This window comes from Osmia lignaria, chromosome 11, assembly GCF_051020975.1.
Source record: "Osmia lignaria lignaria isolate PbOS001 chromosome 11, iyOsmLign1, whole genome shotgun sequence".
In the NCBI taxonomy this organism is placed as follows: Eukaryota; Metazoa; Arthropoda; class Insecta; order Hymenoptera; family Megachilidae; genus Osmia; species Osmia lignaria.
In genome coordinates this window covers 8,252,800-8,279,027 of record NC_135042.1, presented here as the reverse complement: position 1 = coordinate 8,279,027, position 26,228 = coordinate 8,252,800, and the positions used below count along the sequence as shown (strand labels likewise).

Below are 26,228 nucleotides of genomic sequence, written 5' to 3'. Positions count from 1 at the left end.
ATAAGTATATAATTAAGTTTAAACAGTATAGTATTTAATTAGGATATTTTAGATTTAAGCGAATTTTTGTCATTATACGAGCGCTCGTATTCTTAGTATTTAGATGTAAGACAAACATGCAATTGCATATTACTAATTACAGATCTGTAATCAAAATGAAAAAATTGTAAGCTAGGATTAAGAAAGAAAAATATAAGTAGGCAAGTAGTGATAATGCTCCTTTTGATGTTCGTTTGCACAACAGTCGAAACGTTTTGCAAATGTGCATCAAGAGGATGATAGTATTGAATAAAAATAAAAATTTGCATAAATGGAGGGTGGATGGGATGAGGTAGGGCGGGTCTCCGCCCGCAGCAACCTCCCCGTGGTGAGACCTGGGCAATCGTTATTATTTGATGGATTATTAATAATTGCATCATTATTTCAATGGTGCGCTTATTAATTATGCAGCAAATAATACGAGCGAATTGGCTGCGAAATTTATGTTTTTTTTCTATTTAATCGCTGTTATATTTTTTTCAGGAACTATGCCTTTGATTCTGAAGTGTACCACATTGCAAATACAATTTTACGGAAAGAAACTTAATAATAATGAATGTATGGTCAGTATTCTTTAATTATGTACTTATATAATGCCGTAGAATATGACACTGTAGTATCCAAAACTATGTCGTGTTTGGTATCATTTTAATCAGGAGTATTTCACAAACAGTTTGGTAAAAATTTCATAAAAAATGAACCAGAAATAAAAAAGTTTGAATCTTTTTTGACGCGGTATAGTATGTCGCTATAACTGAGGTGGCGCTTAAATCAATTTCTAACGTTGGCTGTTTTACCGGCGCGGAATTCGGAGTTCCGCCTCGACGTTTGCATCGCCAGATTTTGGTCTACCATTCTACCGCTAGATGGTAGATGTCATACTGTTTTCAAAACCTCGATAATTGACTTCAAATTAAAAAACAAACACATGGCTTGCATAATACTTTTAGCTTATTAAATTAATTACTTTACAATATGACGAAGTTTTTTTTTACTTCTGAGGAAATTAAGTATTCATAGGTCTTCATTGATGAAGAACATAAAGAAAACAGGAAGTCATGTAACTGATGGTGTGGTTTTATAGTAAAAAGTGAAAGCAGATGATTAATCTATCATCCATGATTAAACTTAATATCTGTAATAGTTTTATACATCATTATTTATGAAATAGAGTATAAATAAAAAGAATTAAATTACGTTTTCTCATAAGTTACAACTGATCGATTTACATACGTACAGCTTTCCTCTTCATCAACAGTTGCAAACGTAGAGTTGCATTATTAATCCTATAATCCATTTGTCAGTTATTATGAACAGGCATAACATTAAATGTTTATTTGTACAAAATGATAGATTGTCATCTGGTGCTAGAAAGAAAAGCAAGTCATAACAACGTTCCCAATATTTAACAATTAATTGCACGGCGGCATTATTATAATTTTTCTTATATCATGTTCACTGTAATAGGGGGTATAATCTTAATCCTTGAAACGCGGTGTGAGATCAGTCATAACTTAGTTAATATAAAACATGATCGTATAAAAATTTCATTGTGCCTTCTTGGAATTTAAACATCGTACAAATAACTCCAAACTTCTTGGCCCAATAATGCCCCCTTCAAATGGGAATATTCCTATCGCTATCACGTATATTCGTTCTTTTAATATCCCAATCGTGTTTGTTTTTAATATCGATTAAATAAAAAGAAGCATCAGCATTGTTACAATCGATGCGTTAACGTTCCCGGTAACCAAGACGACTCGATCGTAGCGGGGTAGTTTCTTTCGAAAGCGTTTCTTTCGTTTCTTCTTTAGCCATTTCGATGGTGGTGTGCTCGTGCGCCGTCAACAAGGACCTGCGCACGTGAACCGGCCTGGCTTACCGAAGGAAATCAATAATTTCGACGGTATAAAAGATCCTGTTTCCGTAACGTGGCCACCTCTTGAGTTCCGGTGATCGGTGTGTCGCGCACCTCGGGCCTCGAACGTGTTAGTGGCTTCTTCTTCGTTTCCGATTTCTCTCTCTCTCGAAGAGGTATACAAGCAGGTAGTCGATTAAGTGATTAGCTAGTAAGGTACGCATCGGCAGCTAGTCTGTCGGTGTTTAGCGATAAGTTTCTCGTTCACACGGACGATCTCGGTATCGGATCGGAACGTTTACTGTTTCATCGAGGCGTCGTACACCATTTCGAAACGATACATAGTTACTCATTTTTTCCTCTCCTTTTCTGACACGACGCTTCGTAGAACGCGTTCCACGATCGCGATCCGTCGAATACCCGTCGATTATGATCGATCGAACGGTACGATGCCGTTTTAATGGATCCGTTACGATGCACCGCGATTGTAGAAAGTGCAGGAGCTGCACGTGGCACCGTAATCGAGCAATCGAACGAACGTACGAGAGAAAAATGCACGCGACGTGGAAGTAAGCAGGATCGTTAACGTTCTACCGACGAAATACTTTCACCTGGTAAATGGAGCCTTGCCCATGATCGGTATTCGGCTCACGTCGCGAATATTACACCGACACCGTCCGTGCGACGTGTATCTAACAATCGTTAAGACTTCGAAATCAGAAAGATGAACTTCTTACGAGATTTGCATACATCCACGAGACTGATGGCTTAAGGATTATACACTTCTCTTTTCGACCTATTATATTCTTCTTCTATATTTATTCTTTTTTTTTTTTTTTAAATGATTCATTTCTTTTCTCCACACGATACATCGTGTGGCATGGTGTAGGCCTCCTGGGGATACCCGCCATGTAAAAAAACGGGAACGCGTTCAGGCACAGTACCCCTTGGGTGACGAGGAAAGCTGTGCCATTTTGTGTTCATTTATGATTATCATATGTTCACCAGTACCCAGCTTTCCTTGTTTTCCACCCTTATCTGTTGATTTTCTTTCGTCTCCCCCTGTGGTGTTTAACTGTGCTTGTCGCTCGCTCGAGACGAGAAATAATTGCCCGATGGGGTAGAATCTAATTAAATAATAGAAGTAGTACCTATGATTTCTAATATGCTTTATTCTTGTCTCGAGCGATTCTCTGGTGCGAGATTTTCTTTTACAGAAAATGGATTTTGAGGACTCGTCGTTTGTTCTGCTAAATACACAACTGTTCTGTTTGCAGTAAACGAGGTTCGTTAATTAGAAACTTGATTAGAATTTTCAACATTCATTTCCTTGAAAAGACATTATTCTATGTTTTCGAATTAAGAATCAGCGGAACTCGGCGCTAATTACGAGTTTAATTCACTTTGGATTGTCAAAATACGTAGAATTTATAATCGACAATGTAGGGTTAATGTTTTCCTCGGAACACAGCGTGTTCCACGTTCCGTGAACTTTCATATTCATCGTCGAATAATTTGAAATGCTTAAGTCTCGGGAAAACACCCAGGAAATCATTTCCCTGGATGATTAAAAGAAGCATACGTATCGATTGCGAGGCACGCGTTGCCTTGGAATTTCACTTTAATGGGAGAAATTTGTACCTGTTAACCATTAAACCGTTCCCGCCCCATTTCTTGGTCGAAACACGCTGAACTCGTACACGATAACGATCGGATTCGCTGGAAAGTTTGATTAAAACCTGACCGCGGGAAGCATAGAATGATTCATTGTTCTTGGAACGGGTGCATCGCGTTCGCCTCCTCGAACAGGTGATACCGGGAAAAGCGGCGTCGTGTTTCCGGAAACCAGGTGAAACGTTTCATTGTACGTACACAGCATTTTCGTCGTTACACCCGTGACGGTAATAACTGTCTTTGTCTGGACGTGTTGCCAGGAACAACGAAACGCCACCACCTTTGTTCAAATAACGAAACCACCGTTCCAACTTAACGTGTGTCATTCCCTTCCACTATCTTTTCGACACCTGCTATGCCGTGTGAAATTCAAGGTTTGTAGGGCTAAGGTTTCGAGGTTACAAGGCTAAGAAACTCGTCATGAAAATGAAGGAAAAGATGTAAGATATGCACCTACCTTAACCCTCGAACCGCGGTACTAGGTCGATCCAGACCTATGAAACATGCAACGGTACTTTGACTAAGATTAGGCTCTCAAATTGTTCAACGAAAGGCTGAAGAAATGGTCAGAAATATTAAAAAATGAAAGAGTGATAGATTAAATTTTAATCCGCTGATATTGACAATTGGAAAATTAGATAGCAAAATTGAATTCTGTTACTTTTCCTCGGTAAAAGATCGATCGGTGAGTATCAAATCGCCTCTTCATCCTCGAACCCCTTAGTTTGCTCTTTGGATATTGGATCCCTGCCTGTTTGGACTCTTAATGGAATCTTCAATTCAATGTTGTTTGCGATTGCTTTCTCTCTCTCTCTCTCTCTCTCTCAGCAAAGTGTATGTTCTGCCCGTCCCAAGGAGGTGGTCGAGATTGAGAATCGAGGCTAAGGGAGGATCTAAAGTATCCGATTGCTAACCATTACAATGTAACTGGACTAGAATCTCGGTTTTTTAAATACAGATATTAAACGAGGGAAATCGTCGATAACGGAACGAATCATTCTCTGTTGATAGTCTAAAGAATCGAGAGGATCAAAGAAGACATCGTTGGCTCGATCTAAATGGAGTTCTAATTCTTGGCCGGTAGTGGGATTGGGTTTGCGGGCCGAATGAAATTCCCTCGGTGTATCCAATTTGTTACGTTTCGCGAGCCGTGAGAAGGCGAAACCGCAGCAACGAGCATTAGCCCGGGCAAAAAAACCTATTGATTATTATAAAACGACCAGCTAGTATTTCTCTCGCTGCCTACTTACCTACTTATTCTCTCGACTGTCCGTCGTGCCTCGTTGTTCCGTGAAAAACAGCATCTGACAACCCTCGTTTCGTGCGTTTCGCGAACAACCGAGGTGTTCATCATCTCGTTTCAATTTGTCAGCTAATAATTTCCTCCTCCGTAAACGATCGGTCATTTGTCGTGATCACTTAGACACGAATCTAAATAATTTTCGTGGAAAGTGGAAGTTGATTGTGAAATCGAGGAATTTTGTTTAACGAGCTTTTCCGACAGGAAAATAATTTATTTTCTATATTTGATTCTATTAAGTTAGTTGTACGGTTAACGTTCGTGCGTTGCAATAAACATCTCCGAGTTGTACTATCAGTCGTAATTACAATTCAACAGGAGGAAGCGTAAAGGTTAATTACTCTTGTACATATAGCGGGTAATTATTTCTAATCTGATGTTTGTACATGGAATATGGAATTATCTTGTCGAGATAGTAGGAGGAGATAAAGATTTAAATTCGAAGTTTTGTTTCGCCGTGCTACGTGAGTCCGTTATCATTCGAAGAAAATGAATTTTCAAAACCGGTCCCATACGCGTGCACTTGATTACGTTTCTAATTAACCACTTTCCTTTACTACGAAACCGTAATTAACCATGTGAATGAGCCTCGGTAGTTTTCATATTTCTGGTAAAATATCAGCCTGATGTTTCATAAGTAGAGGGTTAATGAGAACGTGATATCTGCTCGTTGACCTAAATCGAGTTAAAACATTCGCTTTGTTTGTCATCTTCAAGTGCCTCTTCTACGGTCAAGTATACCATATGGGACGTTGAAACAAGCTGTTGAACCTTGTAACGCAAGGCTCACACGCGACACGGTTGCCCCTTTAATCTAAACGTTGATCGTCTATTATTATCAAAATGCATTGTCTACGGTGCATGTATGGCCGTTTAATCGAGACGTCTCTTGGTTAATGGAACCTAGAACGCCCACAAAATCGAATTCATCCACTTTCGACGACGTACACGTAGAAGATGTAGTATCCTCGACGAGGAATGCGACGCATCAGGTTAATTGATTGTTCGCCGAAGGGATCGTGTCGTCACGCGATGCATCGGCTCGAATTGGAACACCATTCGCGATCTAGACGAACGAGAAAACATCCATCGACGAGAGAGTGGATTGGACATGCTAATCTTGTAGGAGTAACCGATTGTCCGTTTTATGCCATTGTAAAGTGTACCGTGTCCCGATTGAACGCTTTTACCAGTTCGTGTGGGACGTTCGAGGGAGGGTTTTTTAACAGACGAGATAATTGAATACGTAGGTGTCGATCTTTCTCTCGTTGAATACAGAGGGTTGAAGAATTTCTTGACCCGAATACGTCGATTGTTCAAACGTAAGCATCGAATCGTTCGAGGACAACGAACCCATTTTCCAAACATTTCTATTTACACTTCAAGCTAGATAATCTCGTTCATTTACAGTTTGATTTTAATAAATCGTGAACGCGAGCGAAAGAAGAAGAAAACTTCACTTACACAGACCGTTCGGTATTTTTGCCGGTGTACGCAACGTTCGCGGAATATACGGCACGGTGTTTCCGAGGCATGTGCGGCGTGGCAAGTGGCGCGGAACGCATTATTTTGCTTTGGCAGCTTTAAAATATGTTGCTACTTGCGAGCGTGGAAACGAGGAGAAAGATAAAGGTACAGGAGAAGCTTAGCGTTTCGAAGCTTGCGTGCCGTGTAAAACGGCGGAGAAACGAGGACGTCCAATGAAATCAATTTTCGCTTGGCCTCTGATTCTTTTTCCTTTCTCGAACATCAAATATTTCAGCAACTCTAATTCCAAATAAAGTCTTCGAAGTTTCACGCTGAGTTAGCTTCTCGTTAACAGCTCATTCGTTTTCACTTTTCAAATAACGCAGGATGAATCGTTCGATTTTCCTCCCTCGTCTTCCATCCATCTTGATCGAACAGATTCGATATTACTTCGCGATAGAAATGCTATCGTTATCTCGAGTCAATTACTTGGTCGAAGAGAAAAGACTGATTTCGAGGCCGTGAAACTTTCTCAACGGGAGCCGCGCAAAGTCAATTCGACGACAGTTAAGTAAATTCGAGTTTCTTGGATAAATCTTTCGAACGACCAAGTAATTCGCACCGAGTATTTACTTGGATCTGATTTGCGCGAAATCTTGGGTTTTTCTGAACGATATCTCTGTTCGTTTTCGAAACGGAGAAGGTTTTACCCTACCGTTTTGTCCCACTTTCGTTTACACGATTCATCGTCGCGGTTTCGATGTGTTCGACGTTGAATTTACGAGAATACGCGCGCGGCTTTGGAAAGTCGCCGGTTAATTAACCGCGGACGAGAGAGTATCGATTCAGAAAGGGCGATAACGAGGCCCCAAGGTAACCGAACAATGTCCGCGTATGTAGCCGGTACCGTTATTTTTTATCATTTCTTTTTCCTTTTATTTACAACAGTTGCTTCCAGGGCCTCTCCTGTTACGCAACCATCGTAACTGTATATTCTGAGTGTCACGGGATCAGCCCGAGAAATATATATCTAGCTTGGAGCGAGCTTTCGGCGAGAACTTACGAGCCTCCTCTTGCACCACCACGCGCCATGCTGTACGGAACGGTCGTCCTTTCAGATCGATAAATCGGCGTTTCGATACACGGGCGATTGTGAAATACGCGTCTTCTCTCCAGAGTTCCGCTATTTTTTCTTGTTTTTTTTTTTTTTCGTATTACGGACCATTTCGTTCTAATGCAATTTGAAGGGTTTGAAATATTTTCCAAGTTCAGGAGAAACGGATGTTCCATCGGGAGGTTGAAAAGGGGCGTCAAGACGATGATTTTTGTTTTCAGCTCGCATCCGCGAGACGAATGCCTCTGCATCTCGTCTGCGTGCTAAACTTTCACCACCGTGCATTGTCCTCGTCCCCGTGCCAGCTCGCTGGCGTTAATGCACTCGCATACGAGGCTTTCGTTTCGCTAGCGACAGTTTGTTCATTCAAAAACAGATTTCTTTCCCCCCTGTAACTTGGATCGATTCCGTTTCGACGAGTATGCTCGTAGACGCCATCGAGCACTTTCTACTTGTACAGCAAGTCACTGGACAATTATTTATCTTTCTATGAATAAAAATTGTACAGAATCGTCATTCGAAACTGAAGGGTTTGGCGAAGATTTAAGTACCCCTACTTTTAAACTCGCATGTTACTTGAAATTTTGAAGAGTATCATTGAAGAGCAATGGGGAGGGAGAGTCGATTTCGTGTTTGATTTGTACCAACCTCGTTTCACACACGTGAACGAGGAACGATTTGCGAGAGAATGGATAACAACTCGGCTTCGGGGCCGCACGTTTTTTCGTCGAGCAGCAGTTATCGCTGTCATTCCCGAAATTGCATCGTTGCACGCGAACAGAGACAATTCGTTTTACAAAAATAAAATCAGATAAATTTGAAAGTGAAGTATTCGAGGTCTTAGCAATTAGAGGGTGTCCGACTATCGTGTTCATTTCCACTAAGGTGTTAACGCGGCAGACCTCGATTGTTCGAAGTAAAACGAGGCAATTCCTGCGATAACGAAAAACTCGGCTATCGCGTGACAATGATTTATAATAGCCAATAAATCATCTAGCAGAAACATTGTTCTCTCGGGAAAATCCACACGTGTATACAACAAAGACCCAATTTTCGAGACCATTGAGCTTCTAAAAAACTAATTCCTGTTTCTATTTTAAGGCTCGACTGGTCTATTTTTAGACCGTGATAATATCATTTTCAATAAAATTTCAGTAGGTATAAATATCATGGAATTTTATATTGAAAAGACGACACGACGCCTAGACCTCCTGTATTTTTGCAGCGTCGCGTCGTTCCGGTGAAAAGGCGGCTTTAAGCTTGATCCCGATTACTCGAGTCCATTGAGAGCGTTTTACCGAAGAATAAAGCGGAACCTGGGGCAATCTTTCCAATTGCAACAAACTTTCTCCAACATTTTTCTATGTACCTATAGATTAACTCTTTTTTAGAGAACCTTAACACAAGGTTGTTTCGATTTAATAGAGGCTACTCTCTCTATCTCAAGGTTTCATCGAGCTTCCAGAACAAAGCTGTGATTATTCATAAAACTCGCGATTATAGTCCGTGACAGACAATAGTGGTTCGTTTCCACCGTGACTTCCTCCTCCTTTTTGTTACGAAACACTTTCATCCATTTCGTTCCTCTTTTTCGCGATCCTCTTATCACGGTAAGGATCTTGTAATTGTTGAAATTACGAGGATTGCGTAATGTCTCGTTTGTCAGTGGCAGCGACCCGTGAGAAGGATGTAACAGATTTACAAGGTGACGTTTAATTATTCAGAATCTTTTGTCCGACATGAAAATGTTTAAGACAGAAATTAAAATTGCGAAAGTCAAGGATTCCGCGAAAAGTATTAAATACCGTGCGGATATTTTGTTTCCCGTTTATTCGTTGAACGGTGTCTTTACAAGGGGGAGTTGAAGAAGGTTGGATTGTGTCCAGATCGCGGTAGTTGGTATCTAAAGGAAAGATCGAGGCTTAAAGTCGCGAATATATCGAACGGTTCGTTCCGAAGACTTGCCACGGACAAGAGTGGCTCGTTGGAAGAAGCGCGATAAATCGAAGGATTTCGAGTGCACGGCAGCGCCAGGAAGGAGACAGTGCACGGAACGAATGCCGATTTTACAGTCGAATGTTGCACGTGGATTCTTACTGGGCCAATGCCGCTTTACAGAACGGAACGAACGTTCTCTCGTTTTCCACTTTTTTAATTGGCCTCGCGATGATAAATCCGCGCACTCGCGCCACCTTTAATTGCAACCCGCTCGTCGATTCGCCGCGTTCTCACGGCGCCCGATGATTTTATCGGCTCTACGCTTGAATTCGTATATTCGATCGTTTTTTCTTTTAAGCATCCCATTGAAATTCCGTCGCTGCTCGAACGGGCTCTCCAAAATGATTTTCATCCATCGGAAACCATTTTTCTCTTGAAATCGCTATTACCAACAGACGAGATAAATTAAATCACTTTTCTTGCAACAATTATGTCTACAAAGTTACTATAAAATGAAGCGATCCGAATAGGCACGCCTTTACGACTAAACACCGTCTCGCCAGTCCCTGTTTTTATTCCCTCAGGAAATCCTTCAAGCTTTACAGCCTAGACATGCTCGATTGCTGTCGCGATCGGGCAGAAAAAGAAGGCAAACTTCGATTTAATATCGCGTCTCCACTCGAGAGCCCGTTTTTTTGCTGTCCAACCCAAGTCAAGCCCGAGGACAAATTAATATCCCCGTTGGGAAATGTTGTTCCTCGTATTTATTATCATTCCATTCCCTCTCCGATGGCCGGACGATGCCGGAGAAGAGCGGGGTCAGAAAATGCCGCTAGAAAATGTGTATTGCGACCCAGTGACACGACGAAGATCCCAGCAACCGTTATCGCGTGCTGCCGCCGCTTTTTCTCCGTGTTTCTGCGACACGTTTCAGGAATGCGAGGACGTTATCGATGCTGAATAGTGGTTCTTGATCTCGACTCCCTAACATATGGCTACCTGGCATGCTAGCTTCTCGAAGCAAGCGCGAAAGTCTTGCGATTCAACGCCGGAGGCACCTCGTTCCATTCCGATATCTTGAAATATTCAAAATGTAAACGTAACAGATTGTTTACGATTATAGCTTGTACAATCGATAATCTTCAAACAGCAACCGTAGCAAACTTCGTGATCGGGCACCGAAAGAGCGAAAAAAAAAAAAAATCGTTTATCCGTTTCTCGTCTTCCGTCGTTTCTCTGTCCTTGAAAAGCAATTAAACGCAAGTGCGCCTCCGTGAAACAGCCTCAACGAGAACAAGATGTACTCCCGACGAAGCCGATAATTAAGAAGAGAGAGTCGAGCCAGCTCCCTCGACTATCTCCGCTTTATGCCCGTTCCACACTGAAACGAATATTTCGTGTTCCACCTAACAATCTTACGAATCACCACCTGAAGTACCATGTCCGTTCGATAACGAAATTTCATCTAATAGTATTAATCCTTGGATTGGACTTTTACATTACAGACAGACAAAAGCTTTCAGGAATCTTTGTTCCTTCTATTACAATAAAAAGACCTTGATCTATTCATTTATTCATAAGAAGACACTTCGATCGACAGTTTTTACGAAGCTGTTCGACGGCAACAATGATCCACGTGGTTGTGAAGGCAGCATTACGCGGACAGGAAAGATCCTCCGTTATAAATAAATTCATTCGTTATCGGAATAAGCCGTTGTCTCTTCGAACGAGTGACCCACTTGTTACCACGATGCGGAGGAGGAGGAGGAGGAGGAGGAGACGGCAAGAAGTGGCCGCGTTCGATGCGCGTAAAAGCGCAGGAAACCAACGTAACTTCCTTTGTTCCTCGAAACAACAAACGATGGCTAAATGAAGAAATGTTGTAGAACAAAGTGGAGGAGGCAGAAACAATCGATTCGCTTTTGATCATCGAGAAAAGTAGATCTGTTCTGTTTGAAGAGAAACTTCCTCGAAACGATGGAAGAGGGCGAGGAGAAAAAAGAAATGAAACGAGGCTCGATATCGAACTCAATTACCCGCGATACATCGAGCCACGTAAATAAATTCAATCCACCGGACGTGCCGTTGTCTCTGCGGTCGGCCGTGGTCCAAGTGACCCACTTCCGTCGACCAGGAAGAAGACGAAGAGCAGCGACGATTCCATGGGGTAGACGAAAACGCGACGAAGGGGAATCCATGGAAAGGAAAGAAAGGCATCCAGGAATCGGAATTGTACAGAGTTTTAACTGCCTCTCGTCCATAAACCTTGATGTTATGTCGTGGAAATCCTCTTTTACGCAGCTATAAAGATGTCGTGGGCTGATCAATTAGAGACGCGCAAGGAACGACGAAAATTCGACACGAAACGAGGATTTGATTCAAATTTATGGGATATAAATGCTACTTTGCGGTACTTTTATGTCACCAAACCGTGTCGGATGCTTAGCATCTCTTTTGAAACAAAGTTTGATAAAATTTGACAAAGTTTAACGAAGTTTGTCTACGTTTGTTGCTGTGAATATTCAACGAATCTGCAAGCTGGACTTGGTTACTCTCGTGAAATTCATCCGGTTGTCATAGATTAAATCTTTCGTTACCACGTAACAGCAATAGATCAGATCTTAGAACAGATGATGCGCTTCCAGACGTACTTTCTTACGGCGCTTCGTCAGCCCGACGATTACTCAGAGAAGTTGTGGGCAAAACCCTCGCGAGGTTGGTATCATTACCAAGGAAGGCTGGATCCACAATTAGCAGAATTCTCGGCCATGCATGATTTCTGAAGAAGACCACCGTTGCCTAATTAAAATTTCATGTAACACGCAACGTTGGAGACCTACAAATCTGCAAACAGAGAAACTCCAGATTTTCTATGGCGTAACTAATAGAACTTTAACAAATTTTCCATTGTTTTTATGTCATCAGATCTTGTCAAACTTTCTACGTTTCGCAATCGTGCGCCCGATACGCAACAACCAGACAATTGCATACAAACGACAAATGCATAAGTTAATATTCCAAGTGAAAGAACAATCGTGCAGCTTTTAATTCGTGTCTCGTACAGCAGCCGAATACTCGCGGACCACCCCGAATTGAACGCGTGTCGTCGATGCAGCAACAACAACAGCAACAACAGAGTATCATGCGCATCCGTGTTCGTTCCCCGGCGACTTTCTTTTTCGTTGCCTTTAGCGGCGCTCTTATAACGAGCCGCAATTAACGAGGCCAGTCTGGCCGGCAATTTCGAGCATTCGTGTAACTCTGGCGAGGTGGATGGTCTGGGTTGGTTGGCCAAGAAAGGGGAGTTGCTTCTAAGTCATCCCGTTGGAGTGGTAAATTCCGGTTCGGCTAATCGGCCCGGCTGCTGCATGCATCCTCGTTGCTTGCCAGCCGCATTCGAAATGAGCCGGTCCCCCGCAGAGGGTCCTCTATGTATTTTAAACGTATGCAAAGCCCGGCGAACCGAGATTGGCCTGCTCGATTTATGCTCTAATATCAGGCTGAATTTCGCGCGATACAATTACGTCGAGGTAATGGTATCGCGAAGCAACGAGGCTCCTTCTCATCGCGCAAACGACGAAACCGTCGCTACGCGTCAGTCATCCTCGAGCGAAGCAGCACAAATTGGCCCCGAGCTGGCAGATTGATTTTCATCGGTCCAGCTTTGTCCGCTTATAGATTGCATCGTTGCAAATTGAATTACTCGGAACTGGTTTTCCGTTCTGTTTCGTCTGAAACGGAACGCTTGGAATTCGGTGGAGAGCCGGCTCTGTAACGCCGTGTTTTATCCGTTCAAAACTCTTGCATCCACCTTCTTGGCACTGGTCCATCCGATGTTCCTGGAATTCGACCTTTTCTAAAGCAACCTACGTGATAAAATGCACGCTCTTGTATCCTTCCTTTCTAAACGATAAGGGTGTTTCTCTCGATTCCACGCGGGACAATTTTGATTTTGTTAGAGATTGAGTAGCATTCTGTTGTGCGGTGGGTCTGAGAAATTGGGCTCTGTCGCAGGAGAAAGGATCAACGTGTAATCCGATGTTGTTCGCCGTCCCTTCGCTGTCGGATCGAGAAGAAAAATGAATCAATCCCTGTCGTGTAATCCTTCTTGAACACGTCGAGCTCGTTTCTCCGGGTGGACTCTTCTAACCCGACTCGTGCCACGAAATTGCAAGCTCGACAATTTCACGTACAATTTCATCCAGGTGATATCTAAATTACATTGACTGTTATCCTATGGAAAATTCCATAGATCCCTGTGCAATTCGTATACTCTCACGACTGGATAATTTAACGACGAAACGGTGTAAAGGGGCGAGGCGCGTACGCGATGCATCGTGTATGCAGCGAGGGAAGTGCATCTTCTGCATCGATCGCGTGAGCCACGCCGAACGGACTACGGGAAAAAAGGGAAAAAAGAAAGCGATTGTCGAGCGGCGAGGAGAAATTCCTTTTTCAACGTGTCCTGTCGGTGCCCGCTGTCCGACTGGAAACAATGGAATCAACGACGACCGCGATGTACGCGATGCAAGTGTACCGTGAAAAGAAAATGCATCTGCTTGCCTTGTGCTTTACGAACCGTCCTCCCATTAGCGGAGAAATTACACGATTCGGTTAGATCGCCTCGAAAAGTGTTCAATACCATGAGAAACGATAAGGATCCTTCCGTAAACTCTCGACGAATCCGTGTAACTTTAATAATGATATTAATTCATTACGCGGTACACTTGTGTAATCGAGTTTACAGGATATTGATATTTAAGTCACGGTTAGGAGATGATAATAAAAGATTACACAAGTGAAATTTCCTCGGTAAGAGAGGCATCGGTAGAGAGAAGGATAGAAAAGGGGTTAATTAATCGTGTCAATTACCCATTTACCACCTGGAGGAAAAAAAATCTCGGTTTCATTAGGCGTTTACCAGGCGTTTTCCACTCTGAATCGCCGGACTTTTCTACGCGTACGGACGCCAGGCGATACCTCCTGCTATAACGCTTCCATCTTTCTCTTTTTCTCCGTTTTAGTATCTAGCTCATCGCAATATATCTTCGCTAGCGCGTTCGCAATTAGTGGACGCATTTAATACAAAGTAGCGCCTTAATTAACAACTCAAGGCGATTTTCACCTGGCCCGTCGTGTTATCAGCGAACAAAACTATAGGATATTGCCTGTAAGGGGGGAGAAAAGAAAAATCGATGAAACGAATGGACGAATGAACGAGCGCCGTTAACCGTTGCCGCGCGATAAAAACGAAACGATAACGAGCAACGGTACTAACGAATCGTTGGATGGTTGTTGGTTGTTTAACGACGACAGTCGTACATTTCGCGAATCACGGTTCTACCTCGTTAACCTAGCGACAGCGTAATTATTTTCTGCTAAAAGTATGACATTAGAATATCCTTTCAATCTAAAATGAATACGACTGAATAGGTACAATGTCTCTTTGGTGAAACTATCAAAGTTTTTGGCTGAAACTTTTTATTGTAAGTTTGGTGCCAAAGAATTGGCCATTATTTCCTCAGAATTACAGAGGTATTATCTTTCCCTCTGTGATTTTATCGCAAAGGCAATTATTTAAAATATAATTATTTCATTTTTCCATGCCGATCACCGACGACTTCTCGTTCCCTTTCCATCGCGCTTTTCCGCGAAACTTGTCGTTCTATTTCTCTTTTTTCATTCATAGTCGCGTTTCTTGCCAATTGGCAAGCGTGAATCGCCTCTCCTCGTGATTGTTTACGCTCTCCTCTATGGAATACAAACGAAGGCGATGCTAAAGCGTCAAGAAGAGGACATTCATGAATAAGCGAGGGTGTTAAAGTTGCGCCGCGGTTGAAACAGCAATTTTGGTGAAAGTTAATATTCAAATACTGTTATCTCCGGATTGCAGGTGGATCGTTTTGCATAAATGGGATAAGAAGTGTCTGGGTTTCTTGAGAGATACAGGTATTGTTCTGATTCGAAATGGAATGAAATTTTGAGCGGACGGATGAAACAATTAAACGGGGACATGGTTGCGCAGGGCGTAGCAAATTTTTCTTCCTGCTTCGCAGAAGACGGTACTCGTTAGACCGAATAACTAGAGCGAGAACTTCAAAAACTGGTGAGAGTGGCATCGAAAGCCACATATAGACCCGCGCCACGATTCGGCTTGTCTGCCTTAACAACAATATCCTCCGGCTCGAAGCTTGGATGCAGAAATCTAATCGACTTGGATTTCTTTTTCTATCACAATGGACGTAATTGTATTTTTCATGAGCCGCAAGAAAATTAGTGGCCAGAACTGGTACAAACTTTCGAATGCTTATGAGACACATTTGGATCGTGTTATTACACGTTACTCGTGCTTGGTAGGTACATTTGTAGTGCAAAGGATTAATGATCCTGTCTTGGGGCCTAGTTTTCATTAGCAGCGTAACGAACAAAATGACGCTTTTCAAATTGTCAGAGTTCTTTTGTCATAATGTATTCAAGAGCGATCGGTCTAGGCGTTAATTTCATACTTTCATTCATACTCATTTGTATTTTTTAACTTTCTTCGAAGGTGCGATGTCCTCTGAACACGATGGCAAACGAGGTCCCAATTCCGTAACGCGAGATAACGTTTCAAAGGCGCGTGTATCGAGGAGAATCCTTGGAATGATCGCTCAGAGCGATGTCCACAGAGGGAGGAGACGCAGGACTAGACTCTGGACGAAGCAGGTAGCGCGAGAGGAGGCCGTCGGCCTCGACTGTTCTCCAAGAGGTCGACCCACTTCGCCCAAAGGCGAGAGGGACCGTACTGGTAGGCAGTTACGTACATATACGTGCACCTTACGTACGTAAGTAAATATATCTACGATCTTCTCTTTGCGCCGTATAACGGCCCCACCGTTCTTCCTCACCCTTTCTCCTCCACTCCTTCCACTCCCACTTTGTTTTTATTTTTTGGTTGTGTAATTCATTGGCCGGAAAAGATACGTTTCTTGCAAATTCTCGTTTAGACGTAAACATAGACGTAGGTCCCTTATCATTATTAATCTTATGCAGTAATTTATTGCATTTACTAATTTTTCACCAATGAATTAAATGAGCTACGAATTTTGTATCATTTTTCATAGAGCATCGAAAAAAAACGTAATCAAGTCATAGGTCCCTTATCATTATTAATCTTATGCAGTAATTTATTACATTTATTAATTTTTCATGGATTAATTAAATGAGCAACGAATTTTGTATCACTCTTGATGGAGCATGGAAAAAAAACGCTCATTATTAATTTCATGCAGTAATTTTTCATCAATGAATTAAATGTGCAACGAATTTTGTATCATTTTTAATGGACCATCGAAAGAAAACTTAAACATCTAACTCACTCCTCGTTCTAGATCGAATTGGATTATCCTACCATTTCTTTGGATTTTCACGGTTATCGGCTTTCCTCCCGTCCTTATTCCGGTATTAGCCCGAGTTTAAGGTCGTACGAGCTCAGTATGGAACCGGCGATCGTACCGCGTGGATCGTCGCTCGCGTACGTCGATTTTGCGCGAGGTTACGTGCGTCGCGAAGCGTTTCTTCCGCTAGATCCTTCTTCCTCGTTACAGTACAGTTAATTCCTTTCAAATTAACGCGATACATTCTTTCTAAGATATCTTGGGATAAAGAAAATTCTTCTCCAACGTTATGAAAAATCGGTTGACCGGTGCCTGATAGGAGACGGTGAACGACGCCGATCCGCGTGAAATCACCGCGCGTATTCCTGGCGGGAGACGGCACGTGGTTTCAACAGCCTCGTCGGCTCCCTACTACTCTCTTGCCCTCTTCTTCGAGTTCCTCGTCCACACTGGACGCAATCAGCCGATCCTCAAAGCGCGACCGGTAGTCGAACCGCGTGCACGTGGAGCCGGTCGTCCGGACGATTTCGAGCTTCCATTCAGCTCGAGGATCTATTTTAACCACGCGAACGCGGATCGTCCGTTAGATAGTCGCGCGTGTACATTTTGGAAATCGTCCCCGATGATTCGATTCGTTCGTGGGAAAACCATCTGGTGAATCATCGAAGGGTTTAGTCAGCTAGCCAGACTGGATTCGAGAGGATTTCACCTTTCGTGGAAGAGGACTCGATCGCACGGGGTGGATCGTCGGAGTTCAGTGGCACATGTGATCCGTAATCGTGGTCAGAAGCTGGTCGAGTGTCTCGGTTGTCGCGAGGACGATCGGTTTTTTATCCTGTGCCGAGGTGGATCCGAGGAATGGGCGGCCAAGAATGAGGGAAGGGTGAACGTTCGGCTGAAAGGAACGAGCTGCTTCAAATCGGTCAGTCGATTTATTTTTCCATCTTCTTTTTTCAATTATAACTCTTACGACAAACCCAAATTTGCGATTATAAATATGTAATCTAGAATTAAGTTTCAATATTTTGTTCTAAGATTAACATATACGTGCTAGCTTCAAATAACCACGAAGAAATGATAGAAATGTTTCGATGGAACGTAATGATTCATCGGCGTTGGAATATCATTATACCGAAGGTGTTTAAAAGGTGTATAAAAAGCCCATTAACTTTTTCGAAAAGAAAATAAATAGGATCGTTCTCGGTGTAATTAGAAGGTTTATTAGCACCGCCGTTAGAGAGGATGCTTTTAGAAGCAGGCGTACGACCTACTTGACTTCCGAATCAGGCGGCCAGAGGCAGTCTCATTTAGAAACGAGAATATATCGCGACGGGTTCGCGAACTCGGCAATTTCCACGCCGTTTGACACGGATCGGGATGACTGTTATAAAACAAATTACACACGTCAGACGTGTCAGTCTCGTGACTTGGTCATTAGTATTCCGTTCGTCCGGCCGAAACGAAAGTGACTTAATTTCTGTGAATCGCCACGAACGAACCACTGCTCGAATAACAAAAACGAGAGCATAGCGTTAAGTAATAGAAATCCTGACAGCGATTTCTGCATAATTATCCGTTCATCTTTGTTCTACAAACAGAAGCTTTGATTTAGTTTAAATTACTCTTTGAAGGATCCGTGCTTCTAGAGCGATCGCGTTTCAGCTATAATTTTCAGACCAGCAGAGAAATCTCTCTAACTCTAACCGCTTATTGTCCTGGTTTATTAACTGTTTATTAAAGGAAAGAACGATTGCTTATTACCCTGGTTAAAATTGAGTAATCATCGAATCAAATAAGGTTGGAATTTGAGGAGTCAGTTTGACCGAACAACCTAATCGCTTGGCAAACATAAGATATTCCTCTGTGTCTTAATATTTGACTTAATTTGCAAGATCTAGGCGTGGTATCATTAAATTTAAAATACTTTAATTCTTGAAACAAAAAGCAATTATTTATTTGAGCGCTATTCTGACTAGAGATTCTAATCTGTTAGTAAACATATCATGTTCTATACCCTAATACATTCGTGACCACACTTGGGTGTGGCATCTTAATTATTACCTGGAACGTACATTAATGAACCATGAGAAACAATATGTAAGAAAATCGTTTTTAACTCAACGATATCATAGTACCATCAGGTATTCCAAACCATTAGGTGTTCTTTCGCGTTGGATCTTGTTGGACAGGTGTCGAGTAGCACCCACGTACACGTGGACTTCTGTTCACGGGACAGGGACACGATGTTCCCTCGGCATCGGGAGAAAGTAAAAGGGACAATAGATATTCATTGTACGCGTTAGAAGGCTGTGAATCACGCGATTTATTACCTTGACCGTGTGTACGCGACGATCGAACAACGATTTTCCGTGTTGTCTTCTTTTCTCGTCCTCGCCGTGTGCGTTGTCGTTGAACGTCAAATTTTATCGTTTCTCCGATCACGCTCGAACTAGCCCCGTTCGAACGCTATTCAATTTATCGGCAGAGTAATTCACGGTAGAAGCGTCGTTTTATGAATTCCTGATTATTTCCGGCGATACGTTCGCTGAACGATCGGTCGACGCGCGTCCATTACCGCAGCCCGATTTTATCGTGATCAATTTATTCGCGTTTCCGATCGGGCCGATCGGTTTCGTCGACAATGTCGGGGCTATGGTGTAGGCAGCCGATTTATTTATTTCGTGTATCACAGACTTCGGAGATCATTGTTGCAAAGTAGACTCATCTTGCGTGGAAGTTTCTGACTGGCGGAAGAAAGGAGAGCCGAATTTTCCTACCCTTCGCTCTAGATATTCTCTGAAAATTGATTTTCCTGATACACAGAGGAACATGTTTCTCTTACAGAAACGGGCGTAAGGTGCCTGGTGGGTGTAGTTGCTAACCCACTCAGGTTAGCTTTTTCCGCCCAAAATCAAAATTCCTTACTTGACAAAGAGTCAAGTGTTGGGTATTTAGGATTCGAACACAATGATTGGCAAGCCTCGTGAGTAGATAGTTTATCCATACCCGGCGCCACTTGAAGGGTGGCTGCTGGAGGGTGGATATTCTTATATAGCGCAATTGCGCCCTTTACCACCGCCGGTATAAGCTAACGCTTCGGAACGGGAGAACGGGTTATTAACCCCACAAGACTCATTTTCGACAATATCATCTTATAGAAATTGATCGCTGAAAGGTTGTAAAATGTTCCATGAAAAAATTGATCAGAGTATATCGTAGATGTTGAAAGTTTTTGTTTTCAATTTCAATTCTCTGATCGATGCCTATCTCTGTGTCGTAATCCAAACAGAACGATCTTGGTTACTCTTGAATTAGCCGAGAACCGAGAAGAACCTGTCTAGGCTAGTTTTTTCGAATCATCCAATCGGTTCAGACACTCCAGACTATGTAATAAAGCGTCGAGAGCGTTCAACGGAGGCACGCAACTCAAAAGACCCGTGACTAATTACGCTCGAAACAAAGTGTGTTTCTTAAATGACTACTTAAGAATACAATTTCAACTGGAATTAGCTTTAACCTTGCCATTGTGCTCGTACAAACTTTCGTTAATTAGCTGTCCGTGTTACATGAACTCGATCGCGATGAAAATATCGTATATACCAGGATGTTCTACAAATAGTAATTAACGGGGAATGTTACACGAACGTGTCAAATAAAAATATCGGATATACGACGAGCGAGAAATGGTTGAACAGAGATAGTCTATCGAATGTTCGTTCGAGAAAGTGGCGTATTAACTGTAAAATGGACGTCTCGTTAGCCAGGTGGCGAGAAGAAGCGACGCGAGCGAACAGGAGCGCGGCTAATCAGTGAAAGTGCCACACGGCCAAGCGAGTTGCGCTCCTTCTGAAAATCGAATCGACCCCATTCGATTCGCTTATGACCAGGCTATTACTGCAATCACCGTCGGCTGATCGATAGAATCAACAGAACAGACCGATCAATCGGTAGTAAAAGCTCCCGTCTCACGTACAATCGCTTCGCAACGAGAGAAGAACAAACGTTTTCCTCCGTCATTTATTAAGTGGGTTACGCGTCGTTCCTCTCTCGTTCCAGTCGCCTACTTGTCGTGCAACGATCATTTCGCTGGCTGTGATAAAGTTTATGCTTCGAACCGAGTGCAATTACCTATTGTACGAGAGATTAGCAAATCGCAATGGAGATTTAACCTTTTGCCTTACGATTCATTTTCAAAAGAAACAGGCTCGTTCAGCTTGTTAATCCTGATAAGGGAATGAGACGAACTTTTTCTCAGACGGTTCGTTTCATTTGCATGCAAATTTTTACAGGCTCTAATAAATATCTTCCATTTCTTTGTCCTACGCTTCGCGATCCATCTACCTACCGACCTTTGACTCGTTTCATATGCAACGTTTTCACGAAACTAATAAAACCGAGAATAGGAGCGTTTCGGGTCAGGTGATATTGCTATCTCCTCGCGAAACCGTAAAGTCATGTGGTATTATGAGGTTTCCGAGATAGATATCGATCAATCCTCTTCGCCAAGTTTCACCGAGAAACCTTTTTGCTCCGAATAGGAGCGGCGAGTTTCTGATGCACCGAAGACCGGTGACAGTGAAAATGAAATCAAGATACACACGCGTTTCTCTCGTTACTTAGGAAGCTCGACGATCCTCCGGTTTCCGCGAAACACATCGATCGATTATTTTATCTTGTCGGTAGTTTCACCCAGTCGCCGAGAAATCCTTTTGTTTCGCGGGAAAGAAGTGAAAGAGGTGGATGACGTTTTGTATCCGCGGCGAAAACGAAGGAGGGATCGTGATACGATCCAGGTGTCCCGATTAAATCGCACCACTGGCCTCGGATATCGCGCTCGAGCGATCCGAGTTCCCTCTCATCGAAAGCCTCAGGTGTTAATTTCATCCTGGAGTAGGTAGAGCGACCAGCCGCAACACGGGAATCGTTGGTCCAGAATTGATGGCTCGATTTCCTTCAAAGACCATCGATACGTCGACTGTTAATATGGAGGTCAGAAACGACGCCTCGAATCGCCACGTTTCTTCCCGATGAATTTGCAATTCTCATTCGCGACTCTCCCTTCCTTTCTTCTCCGATTCTTTCTGTCGACCAGCCGTTAGACCGTTTCATCGTCACGGTCTCTGGACTACAAATGATTTGTCCTGCATAACCGAGCGCTAAACTCGACCCAAAAATCGTCGCGAATTCGTTTCAACGCTGCCAATTCGCACGCGCTTTCTCGCGTCTCGATTAGCAGCCGCGGCGACCGTTAACACGGCTTCTTCCCAATTACGCTTCGCGGCGGGAACGGGCAACGATGCGTGAAAAATTTCCGCAATTGTATCAACGATTATGATGAAGCGGTTTTTCAACGTACGGGCGAGGCATTCGTTCGCTGCTTAAAATCACGATTTCGAAGTGTTACAGCCTAGACGGGATTACAGTTGTGTTTTTTTGCCGAAAAAACATCGGCTTAACGTGGTCTAGCGATGAATTATGCCCGGTGCCTGTCGGTGATGCCGGTGAATATTTTACGCCGTTAAAACCATCGGTCACGGTGATTCTTCTGCGGTATCTCCTTCGTTCCGCATTGAAATTTCGCTAATCTTACGTTCCGTCGATCTTGATATCCTTTCTTGAGAAGAAATTTTACGGTAATTCGTCGGTGAAAGCAGAGAGCGGTAAATGACAACGATTAGTTAATTAATTACTTCTCTACCGTGAGAAACGAACGGTCCGGTTGATTTACGAGGGTATGAACGAATTTCAAATTAATATCGAGAAAAATTTCAAACCCGTAGCAATAGCTTCTTGATTCGTTTTCCACTGTGAAATTGGAAATAACGATTGGCTCGATCGGAAACGACTGGGAATACAGGTTTTCATGGAAACATCCGGCGAGATATCGAGATCGCAAGCTGTTACGGAAGCACGCATTTCATCGTTCCGTTTCCGCGTTTCGTTCGACTCTTTCTCTCGCCTGTGACGTTAAATTTCAATGGAAATTACGAGGCACGAGTGCGTCGGGATTGCAGGAATTATCAGAGGCGCGTTGCACTCGATGAATTTCGAGCTGAAAGCCGCTAATTAGAACGCGTAGCCGAGTACTCGGGGCACCACCCTTGCCGTCCTATATATCAGAAACGAGTATCGATTTTTCTGTCAACATCGGATTGAAATAAGCGATCTTCGATGCAGGGCCATTAGCGATCGTGACCCTATTTCCCGTGGCAATCCTACTGAAATTTATCGAACCGTTCGCTCGCGAAACTGCCTTGCTACCCTTTCGACGATCCCGATGAACGGGAACGAGGGTTAATAGGTGAAAAATATAAATGTATATTCGACGATACTTATCGTTGCTCGTCGAATATTTTCTACCAGCAACAATAACACTACCGTTCCTTATTAACGACGTTAATATCTTCGATCAATGAATTGTCCTGTACGAAGAGAATCCAATTAGTTGGTCCCGGATCCTCGAAACGGTACATGGATAAAGGGGAGTTTTAAAAAGAGCCAGACCAACGGAAACGAAAGACGGCACGCGTGCACGCTAAACTTTAGTAACCCTGTTTTACGGTACACGGGTCTTCTGGCTTTTATTTACAGTGTGAGCAACCGGTGGCACTGCGAGAGACCGCAAAGGGTCAATGGTTGTTGCAACCCGTTGAAACCGACGTGGTGATAAATTCGGCCGACTGATTTCACTGTGTTCGTCGGGTAAAAGCCGCGTGATTTCGGTCACAGGGATAAACACCGGGTGCAAAGGAACAGGATCGCGAAGGATGCGATTAACGTAACATTTGCAGGAGACTCGGCGAACGAATGCGTTTCCCTTGACGTTTATAGCTCGAGGATAAATAATTACTATCATTCTACGGTTTAATAATAAATAAAACTTGGAAGAGGTATGCGGCTGAATAATGAACGAGTCATTAATAACGAAAAGCCTTTGACTGGCGCAGTGAAAACAGAGGCGATTAATCAGCCACGCGTTAATTAGAATCATTAAGGATGGGATCGTTTAAATTCACGATTTAATTGTTTAGATGGATATTACGGTTACTGGCAGCATATTAATGGTGCCATTATGTAATTATTAGTCAGCAGTTCTAGTCGATAATTGTGTAACCAACATGATACTTTCAATTTCCCAACACCGGAGCTGATAAGACATTCACCTCGGTAATCAACGGCTGTCGTGGTAATTTCCCTCCCGATAAGTGAATAAAACGAACGATGAATCGGTTCGACGATCGCTACTATATTGTGAGTTGAAAAAAGGTTGCCGAGTCCGGAAACCGATCATTTCTCATGAAACGGATGTAACGTGGGATCCGCGGACTCCGTTGCGATGCTAATAACGCATACATCATCGTGAATAATTAACGTCTCGTCTAGTTGAGCTGCCACGGAGTTAGACGTGCCAAGTGAAAACGGGAGACATCGTGTTCGTGGGAAGGCACGGACGAGAACGAGCCTCGCATTTTCACCTGATCCACGATCGATCTGCTCGCCGATCGTGAATCGAACTCGAATCGATCGCCTTTCCACGAACGGTGGACACGAGGAATTCTCGCGCTATGCTTCTTTATAGATACAAAGATTCCTCTTATTTCACTAAACTGGCTATATTTTCGATCAATTATCGTTAGCTAATTAACCAATCGATGTGTCTACTCTATCTATATAATTTTAACTTTCTGCTCAATTAACCTGAACATCTCCAGGCTAACAATTATCCAAACGATGGATAAGGGTTAACACGGTGTCAATCAACTTTCATTCCCCTGCAAATCTCTTCAGCTAAAGTAAAAGTCTGCAACATGAAACGTTGCGCATCATAGGTATCATTGAAAGCATTTACACCGTTATTCACGACAATCTTCTCCATCCTAGTCTTCTCGGAGAGCCGTGTTCACTCCAGGCTAAATATTCATTTAACTCCACTGATTAAACTCTATATCTTTTATGCTCGCGGGGATAAATAGTTAAGCGTCTTTAAACGTGTTTTGTATATTATCATTTACATACGACGCGTGTAAGTTACAATGAAAGAATGTTGAATTTACGACACGTTGAATTTGACCTGTTACCTCAATGTTACACGAGTGCTCGGAGGGTTAACAGACGGTACGCAACGGGTTGTCCAAATAAACCGCGTAATTACACCGCGATATTAATGATCTCCATTAATAGCATGCTGAAAATCGCCGGCCGTTGATGCTGGACGCCACCTAGAAACCGGCTTTCGATTGACACACATTCGGCTCGGCGACTCCGCGTACGCTTTGCTCACTCGGGGATCGGCTCTCGCTAATTGTTTTCTGCGAAACGTCTTCCGCGATATTTATACGCCGCCAGGACGAGCGACCGCGAGCATTCGTATGCCGTTTAATAATCATCGATTCGAAGCGTTATCTCGGAGGCTGGATCTTTCGAGGTCCGAGGTGCCGCGAGATTCGAAAGAACCGTTCGCGAAAAATTCCGCGCCGTTCGTTCGATTAATCGGCGATATTTTAAGAGTCGCCCATGCAATTAACGACCACGAGGACTGTATTTTTATGCGACGCTACGCACCGATTCGTTGTCTTCGATAATTACCCGAGTATGCGTGCTTTATCCTCGCGATCCCCGAACGGATTCGTCTCGGCGCAACGGACCATCTCGAAACCGCTTTACGAAGACTTGGCCGGGTACAATTGTTGGCACACATTCGTCGGACCTTGCGATCGAATATCGAGGATTCAACCGGTTCGTTGGAATCGATTTTTTTTTTATTGCTCATTTCGAAACTCATGCCTTTTCCCTTGCAATTAGTTTAATTAACTGGCGCGCTCCATGGCGCCGGCGTTTTATACTTATTCCTTGCCCGTGCACATTTTCTGGAAATATTATTTTTCTCAAATTTGTGTGCCTAATTATAATAATTTTAATCCTGATCGCTACTGACCCGAATTTAATTTAGGATTAAAATTAATTTGAAAAAGCATCGATCGTCCCTACAGATTTATGCAAAAACTTTCGAGCCTGTTTTACTCGGTTACCCGATAAAAATGGATGTTATGCACGAACGAAGGCACGCCGCTCTCGTGTACCGCCCGAAGTGGGTCACTTTTACCCCCTGTAGCAAGCTGGATCGCGATCGCGATCGATGATCAGGATCGATCTCTGTGATGCGAGCGATCGCGATGTTGCATGGCATTGATCGTTGCCACGTGCGAATACAAGTCGTTTCAAAAACGATTGAACAATTCTGTTAGATTTTTCGCGAGACATTTGGAAAAGTTTGTGGAATCTTGTGAACACAGTTATCGGGTTCGATTACATAAAGAATCTATCTCGATGTGATCATTAAATTCCGCTAGGAACTTTCCAAACAGCCTTATAATTATCAGCAAACACGCGATATCTTCCGTTCGATCGTGTATCATTATCGAAACCGTGTAATTTTAACCAATTGAAATTGTCATTCGTTTA

At 43.0% G+C, this 26,228-nt stretch overlaps 1 protein-coding gene across 7 annotated transcripts in view; it reads left to right on the top strand.

The window, feature by feature from the left end:
• Positions 1 to 2,830: 2,830 nt before the first annotated feature.
• Positions 2,831 to 26,228, top strand: part of LOC117603943 (uncharacterized) — a 49,484-nt gene continuing 26,086 nt past the window's right edge. For 3 of the 7 annotated variants that reach the window (XM_034323575.2, XM_034323576.2, XM_034323572.2), the window contains exon 1: positions 2,831 to 17,688. The gene's annotated coding sequence lies outside the window, so the exon portion shown is untranslated. The remainder of the gene's footprint in view (positions 17,689 to 26,228) is intronic. The other 4 variants (XM_076690971.1, XM_076690970.1, XM_034323573.2 and 1 more) reach the window with 4 other exon arrangements.